Here is an 8560-nt window from a genome sequence, read left to right as displayed (position 1 = left end):
ACCAAAGATCAAGAACTAAACCATTTAACCCATTCTCTCTTCAACAGTAACACAAACACACATAGAGCCAGCTGCAGAGGCGATTGCTCTAATGCTACGTTCACACCGAACGCATTTTAAGTGTCCAAAAAGCACAAAACGCCTCTCGTTGGACACACTAGTGTTCAGACCGAAGAACGCACTAGTGTTCAGACCAGAACAAGCAGCRGCAGAGGGGTGTGGGAGGAGCRTGTCCTCGGCGGGTGAATAAAGATAAAATAAAATAAAATGGCTTTGATTATTTACTAAATAGCAAGCAAACGTTTTGCACACCAGATAATTAACTCATCAGATGATTTAGAGGTGATTTGTTTGGTTAGTTTCGTCACTCCAGAAGCTGCCAGCTCATGGACTTTTTTTTGTCCTGAGCAGCTGATCCACATCGGTGCTGATATATCCTGCCAGAAAATCCAACTGCACATGATCGATTTCAGGTAAAGATCTCCAGTCCGTCTGTTTCGGTTTTCAGTGGGAGACGTGTCGAGCGGCGAAAAGTTCAGATATTTGAACTCTGGCGGCGGCTGCTTCCGCAGCACCGCATGCGCGGAAAATGCTCTGCGCCCCTTCTGCCTTCCTTGTGCATCGCCCAAAACATATGTGACGCGACGCACGACCTCTAGAGGCGCATCCTCATAGACTTTGCATGTAAATCGGCCGCTCCTGTCACTCAAAATGCGTTTGGTGTGAACGTACCATAAGACTGCAAGGGAAGCTCAGCTTCCCCTAAAATGTCAAAATAAAAAAAGTAATCAAATATATACTGTTGTGTGTACATGTCGTGACTAAATATGCGCTACAACACGTTCAACCATTCCGAATCAGCTTCTTATCACTGGTAACGACGCAGCTTTCCTCTCACTCATTCCCACAGCTTCACAGTGCTTTAAACAGTGTGGACTCTGAGCTTCCAGAGTTCAATAGTGAAGCAAAGAGTGCAGCAAAACGAGATGAGTCATTGGATAAATGCTGGCTTTGTCTCGCCCATCGGATGCTCAGCATCTCTGGGGGTCTATGGGGCAGTGGGCTGGCTCGGACGCTCAGCTTCTGCATGATGACTAGATGGAGGCTGAATCCCATTTGATTGACAGCGGAATGAGCAAATCAGCAATCTTTTGGTGTAAGTGGGAGCATTTTTTAATTTCATTCTGTTCTGAGTTGAACCAAAGACTTTATTAATCCTTTTAGCAGCATTTTCTTTGTTAAAAACAACTAGCGACGAATCAAGCTTCTCTTTCTGGTGGTTGTTTTGTAGCTGCTTATGTTTGGAGACTGACTTCTATCCCTCTTTCTGACTTCTATCACAGTTTCTGTCCAGCGGGTGTCCACCATCACAAAGCACTCACAGGCGGACACGCTTCTAGCCTCGTGCCAGTCCCGGCTAGTGAGCTAGCTAGGTAGCAGGTTGCACATAATGGCAGACAGTTTTATGATTTTATGATGTAGGCCGAAATTGAGCTTCCCCTCCTTGAAAGACCAGCATCCGCCACTGGCCAGCTGTCTGTAATAAATATGAAGCCATGCTGTTGGTTCAGTTTGACCTCTTTCTAATCAACACTGAGGCCCTTCCAGCTCCTGAATGTGACCAGTGTGATTTTTTTTTCTTTTTTCTTTTTTTTTTTTTTTTTGGGGGGGGGTTGGGGTAATTAAAATAAGCAGGTAGTTCTATCCTGTGTATCTCTGTCAATCAATTCACAATGTTTTCCTGGATGCAATAAAGGTTTGTGACACAGTTTTAGACTAAATATTTCCATTGTGTTTTAAAATGTAAATTTATCCGCATTTTGTTCAGTCTTTTTCTGCTTTCAAAATAATCAGCTTATTGCAATGGCTTGCATTACACAACTGCTTATATTCATTTATATACCTTTAGATAACTGAGGCTAACTGTATGTCGACTAAGTTCATGATGTGATTTTCTCCCACAAGTTTTATTTATATTCTTCAAACTAAAAAGGATGTGAAGTTCAAAACACATTGTTTCCACTAGCTTGGGGTGTGTCACTAATGTTGCACTTCTATTGTAAAGACTTTATTGAATTAAAATGTCCAGTATCATAATAAAAATAATGTGTAAGAGGATGTGAGCAATGTTTTGAAAGGATACTTTTACTTTATTACCTTTAATGGTAACTGGAGTTTCTTGAGGCATCTAYTGGAGTTAATGAAAGGAAAAAAAACACAGCAGCTTATTCAACATTGCTAAGCACTGACTGGCTCAACAGATAAAAAGAACAAAAAATTAATATTTTATAGTTTTATTGATCCACAAATGTGCTAGGATTACCGTCAACTTTGTAATGAAATACAACAASAAGTTGACAGTGGTAAAGTGGACATAACTGCTGAATGTTCAGGTGCTAGCCTGACTTTTGTGGATGTGACAGTGGAAGTAATCACAGTTAAAAACTGATGTGTGGTAAATGTGATGTGCATGTTTGTGGTTTTGTCCTGTTAGAACTGTTGGACTGACTACAAATAATGAACATTATGTCCTGTCGACGCTGTTAGACACAAGAAAAGTCCAAACAAGTTGCAGCTGCTGTTAAGGTGGATGCTTTTGTTTGTAAAAATGACAGCTGTATTTAATACAATTGACATCACCTTTTAAATCCTMTATTTTAACAGTTTAAATCCTCCGGTCACTGACAGAGGATATGTAACGTTATTTTTTTCCCCACAACAAGTTAACACATTCCTTTGGATGAGGATAAACTGCATTTGTCTCTCTGCCACAGAGCTTGGTCTTAATTATTGCAACCTTTACTCCTCCTGCATGCTTAAAGGAGAATTATAAACATGGTCACCACAAGCTTGTTCTTCAATCTAAATCTTTCCAGCCCCTGATCTGTTGTGGCTTATTGTTCCAGTGTCATGTTTCTAACTGTAATGCATTCCTTCAGCATGTGGTATTGGAGAGTTGCAGTTCTGGGTTTACGTTCAACCACTGTGTACTGTGGATATCGTTGCATCAGGCATGGTTTGTTTTGGCCTGCATAGCTGGCCGCCTGGTTGCCAGCAAAACACACTCTCTGACTTAATGGTGAGAGGAATGTCTGAAGCTCATGAATTATTCTGCTTCATCTGGTGCTTCTGTTCCTGCAACATCATCATCTTCGCCTATCTTCCAGGCTTTAATCTCTCTGCTCATCAACCGCTTGTCCACCTCTCTTTGTCTGCCTGCTTTCCTTATAGCCCAGCTATGCATCTCACAGCAGCACATTGTTGCTGTGTCACTGCAGAGATGGGGAAGTCAAGGTAGATACTGCAGTCGTTTGTAACCTTGGCAACTGCAGCATCATCTGCCACCCAGAACACAAAGCATTGTCACCCTTGACTCAATGTTTTTTTTTCTTACTCCACAATACAACAGTTTTCTTACCATTTTTTCCCTGTTTTTGTTACCATTGTTTTACTATGTCGTCATCTCAMGACTGATCCTTTGATTTTTGTGTGTGCCAGTAATTTAAATCAGCAACAATCAGTTAAAGCAACAAAACCTTTGGGGAATTAATGACATAATCAGTTACATCTGATTGCATTAATGAGAACAAGAAGAAATTGATTATGGTAATTGTCTGGCTTATTTCAGTTTGGTAAATATTTTGTGTTACCGGTAATCAAGTATTTAGAGTTTAGGCTATTTTGAAAATGTGTTCAGTCTAAAAAAAAAAAAAAAAACGCTTCTTTTCTTACAATTTATTAAATTGAGCACATTTCTGTTTACATCTTGTGGATATTTATATTTGACAATCTGATTTATTTTGATTGTAGAACTAAAGCAATAAAACAGTCACCCATTACCAGTGACAAATACATTAAACTTCACCGTCATATAGTAGAGTCCTATGAAATTGGTTTTATTTCATTTTGTTTTATTTTATTTTATTTTATTTTATTTTATTTTATTACCTGATTTTGTTTTATGTCTTTATTTACAAATGACATCTAATCACATGGCAGACTAATAAAATGTTGTCAGGTCAGTATGGAAAAAGACCCAGATTTTATGAATGTATGACAAATTTAAATATTATGAACAATAATATCTAAAAGTTGCTTCAACAGTGACTTTGGCTGAGTGTTCTGACAACTCTTCACAAGTAAAGTTTTTTCTTAAGGAACACTTGATTCCACTCATATGGCTACAACGTATTTAAAATATTTTATTTGAAGGCTCTTGATAATGTTTTCATGTGGAAAAGCTGCTGAAGTGATGGGCAATCTCAAATTTTAAGACTTTCTGGTTGTTCAGGTTGTTTCATAGTTTCTTGCCAGAGCAGGTTGTTGTATGCCAACAAATGTTATTGAAAAGTTGAACTCCTAATTCTTAGCAGTCATTTGCATGTTGTTACGTTTTAAACTTTGGTGGATGATAATCCCGGCAAACAATGAGCATAAGGGGTGCATCATCATCGAAGATTGTTTCTGGATTCTCCTCAGTCCTGATCAACACTTTCTCACTCCCGAATCATCACCGTATTGATGCTTGGTCAGGTACTGTCTGAGTCCAATTTTGACATGTCGGGTCAGTTATTAACGCCCACGGCTTTTCCTGGTTGTGCCACATAGGGGTCTTTGGCTTGGGGGTCTGTGGTTAATATGAGGGATCAGGATTAATGGTTAATTTTAGCTACTGAGGTAAGGGATAGGATGCATATGGCTAATAGAAGTTAAGTTTATGGTCTGAGACAGTTACCCCAAATTTACACTACATGTGTCTCCACTCTGCTGCATTGCGCAGCTGTTCGTTTGTGTCCCAATTTATACAGTGTCTGCTGCACTCAGCTCTGCTCCGGTGCGACGCACAGAGGAGCATGTCAGGAAGGAGATCACGTGATAAATCCAGTGATAAAAATAATTAATTCTGTGAAAGATGAACTCCAGACACAGCTGAAAACATTGATATAACAGCTTTTGATATCTATGTTGAAACTGTCTCGTTGTCGTCTTTCTGAAACTTCTGATTTCAAAATAAAATCCATGTGTATCATGTGTGCACACATATGCTTCATGCTACATGTTTTCATCTGCTTCCCAAACAGAACGATACATTCTAACAGCGTTTGTGTAGAAATATATCCATATATTGATTAAAATAGCTGGGATTTTGACATTATTCTGACAAATTATCCCGCCTAATAGTGTCTTATTTTGAAAATACGGATGCTGTGCTCGTTTCTCTTCCTGTTGGTGTGACGTAATCTTTAAAAATTGACTCAGGCTCAGCTCCGGCATCCGGCAGAAATAAGATCTGATCTAATTTTGCCAGATCGCCGTCCGCTCACCGCCGCCGTGCGCAGCCGTGCGCAGCCAGTGTACACACTCTCATTGATTATAATGGGTGCGTATTTGCTGCAGAGGTCGGACCGCAGTGGAGCAGAGCCGGAGCGCATGTATTGTCACTTAGGGGTCAGTTGTTGCGCATTATCTACACTTTAAAAAATGGTTAGCATTAGAAATCAGGGTTAATGGTTAATTTTAGGTACTGAGGTCAGAGGGTGTGGCTAATAGAAGTTAAATTTAGGGCCTGGGACTGTTGTCGTGCATTTTCTGTTCTTTTCAAAATATGACAATGTGTTCCTCCTCCTCCGTCTCATCTGGTTAATAACTGATGTGAGGGGGGTACCCGGCGTGCCCAGTTTCGGAAGTGTACCTGACCAAGTGTCAATATGTGACGAGTTGGGAGTGAGAATGGTTTGTCCTGGTGGTCTAGTTGTTCCTCTGTATGGAGCATGAATAAATCACCACAAACACAGTTTTTCTTATTTTCTTTAAAGTGTAAAGCAGTAATAAGAAAAGTGTCTTGCATTTTTCTATAAAAAAGCTGAATGACCGGTGGATCTGAAAACAAAACAAAATAAAATTGATTTTCTCGATGATAATTCAGATATAAAATGTAAGCTGGTTTTGTGCAGATTTCCACCACTGGCAGCTCTCTTGGAGGTTCCAGGGGTGATTCGGTCTGAGTGGCTCTGTGTGTGTGTGTGTGTGTCTGTGTGTGTGTGTGTGTGTGTGTGTGTGTGTGTGTGTGTGTGTNTGTGTGTGTGTGTGTGTGTGTGTGTGTGTGTGTCAGTGTGTAGTGTTCCCTCTCTGTTGTTCGGTCTATCTCTCTGGCGATGCGGCCCAGACGTTTGTTTCCGTAGCACCCAACAATTTGACCTTAGCAACAAACATTCTGAATTGAATCCTACCTTAGCAACAAAGATGAGATCTGTGCTGTCATGGAAACCGTAACAAATCTGTCAGTTAAGTCAGTTGCTAGGTGATGAGGATGAATAGTTACTCTGTCGTTCACTTGGGAGGCTCAGACGACAACATGCACAGATTTGTTCAGATTTAAACAGAAATGTTTGSGTTTTCCCTTTCCCTGAATACAGTAAAAGTCTTGTAGAATGGTCTCTTGTACCAAGTGTCTTGTTTGGACAAAAACGTGATTGTTTTGTGCTGTTGGTCTAACATACATCTGACATACAGTATAGTATATTAGTTCGGCTGGACTGAATGGTTGCTAAACTGCAGTATAAAAGGTGATTGAATAGTGCAATCTAATGCGTAAATTCAGAACATTTTTCAACATAGTATAATTTCACAAAACATTTATTTCAGAACCAAAATCACCCAGTTTCTAAGCAGCATTACAAAACTTATCTTTGGATTATCCTGAGTACGTATTGCAGCCAGGAAAAGCTGAAAAGGAGGAAAGGAGGAGTGAGAGAGGAAGGAAATGTTTCCCAAATGAGACTTTTATAGGTGTTGWTGTAAAATATTATTAAAATAAGGAAAGCCTTCTAGTGGTAAAGCTAGGTGTGTCATTTAGCAGTCATATTTTGACTGGTTCTTTTTATAAATGTGAAGCAGGTGGCTGAATATTACACAACAGAGACATTGATTGTTGTTAGATGAGTTCATATTTTACATGTTTTTGCATGTTTAGRAAGTGTGAGGTTTATTTTAAAAGAAATGTGATTGATTAACTGAAATTTAGATACAGCCTTTTTTAAACTTTGTGATCAATTTTAGTCATATACTTTAAAAAGTAATAGGATCAGCAAGTTAATGTGTGTCTCTCTAATGCTGACTTAAGGAGAGCCACCAGATTTCCAATAAATATTATGGTTTGGGGARGACACGTAGGAGTTAGAAGCTATTTTGTTTTGATTAGTCTCAGGGCCACAGGTACAGGCTCTGAGGATGAAATGAAGTTTTTTTTAGATCTGAAAGYAAACATTTAACTGAGAACTGGACTGGGTTTTCTGTGCTTTATTCTGGCTTCYAATTTTTAACACTTTCTTACAATTTCTAACCTAACCTTCATGCTTTGGTTCAACACCCATTCTGAAGTCAAGCAGCTGAGATAAGAGTCAGCTCCTCTAAGTCAGATGTCATGAATCTCAACCATAAAAAAAGGCAGCATGCTCCTTTCAAGTAGGAGCTGRGTTTTTTGATGCAAGTAGAGGAGTCTTGATCATGAATGATGGTAAAATGTACTGGAAGATGGAGAWGAAGACCTTGTCCACATTGAGGAGGGCATTACTATGAGCTTTCTTCAAAGAGAGGTCAAACTTTCAGGATTGCCTGTGGAGTTTAATCAGATAAGAAAAGCTTGGAGTAGAGCTGCTGTGATTYAGAAAGAGGATGTCTGGGTTTCTCTGAGCAACCTGACTTTGAAATAAACAGATGAGGATGGATAGATGGATGGATGGATGGATGGATCTATGGATCTATGGATCTAGCTCTGTCTGTTTGTATGACTGTCTGTCCATTCATCCATCCTTTGGCTAGTTTGTTATAGACCAAAAAAAAAAGAGAGGTGGAAAGGAGAATCCAGCAAGGATCTTTGATGGTGACGGTTTGGATCAGAGTTTTCTACAAAGCTAATTTCCACTTCTGTGATGGTTTCATTGAAGCAGAAAATCAAGCAAAGAATTTAAAACAACTTTCCAAAGATGACCATTAGGACTGAGTATTGTGMCCAATTCCTTAATGTGATTTTATTTCAATTCATAAGGTTCTGAATCTTTTTATGCATTAAAAACTTTTGTTTTTGAATTTGGTTGTACATTAAAGTTCTACAATCTGGGCTTTTTTTTTCCATTTTAGAATTTTTTTTCTTCTTTACAGCATTCAGTACTTAGACAATTTTGAGACACTGATTGATTTTTTATTTTAAATTTGTCAATTTGTGAACCTCACTTCTTTCTTTTTATTGTGCCTTTTTAGTGCTATTTTGTTTCTGTTCTGTCGAAYAATTGGGATTAATAAACTTTACTTTTGGCATTTTTTATCTACATTGTAACTATAACAACACATGTAATATGTAGTATTATATGAGCATCCTTTAAACCTTTATTGTTACGTTTTGACTTAAAATCCCTGAAAAAATGAGCTTTGCCTCGCCACAGTAGCATCAGCTGGGGGTAGTGTGTTATCAGCTAGTTGTTTACCGTTTGGAGTCTGAAAAATCTGGTAATAATAGGCTAACAGGAAGAGAAGCATCATAAATGTAGAGATCAAACACACA

Source organism: Austrofundulus limnaeus, unplaced genomic scaffold (genome assembly GCF_001266775.1).
Source record: "Austrofundulus limnaeus strain Quisiro unplaced genomic scaffold, Austrofundulus_limnaeus-1.0 Scaffold124, whole genome shotgun sequence".
Lineage (NCBI taxonomy): Eukaryota > Metazoa > Chordata > Actinopteri > Cyprinodontiformes > Rivulidae > Austrofundulus > Austrofundulus limnaeus.
The sequence above is the reverse complement of the archived record's forward strand: the minus strand, read 5'-3'. Positions refer to the sequence as shown.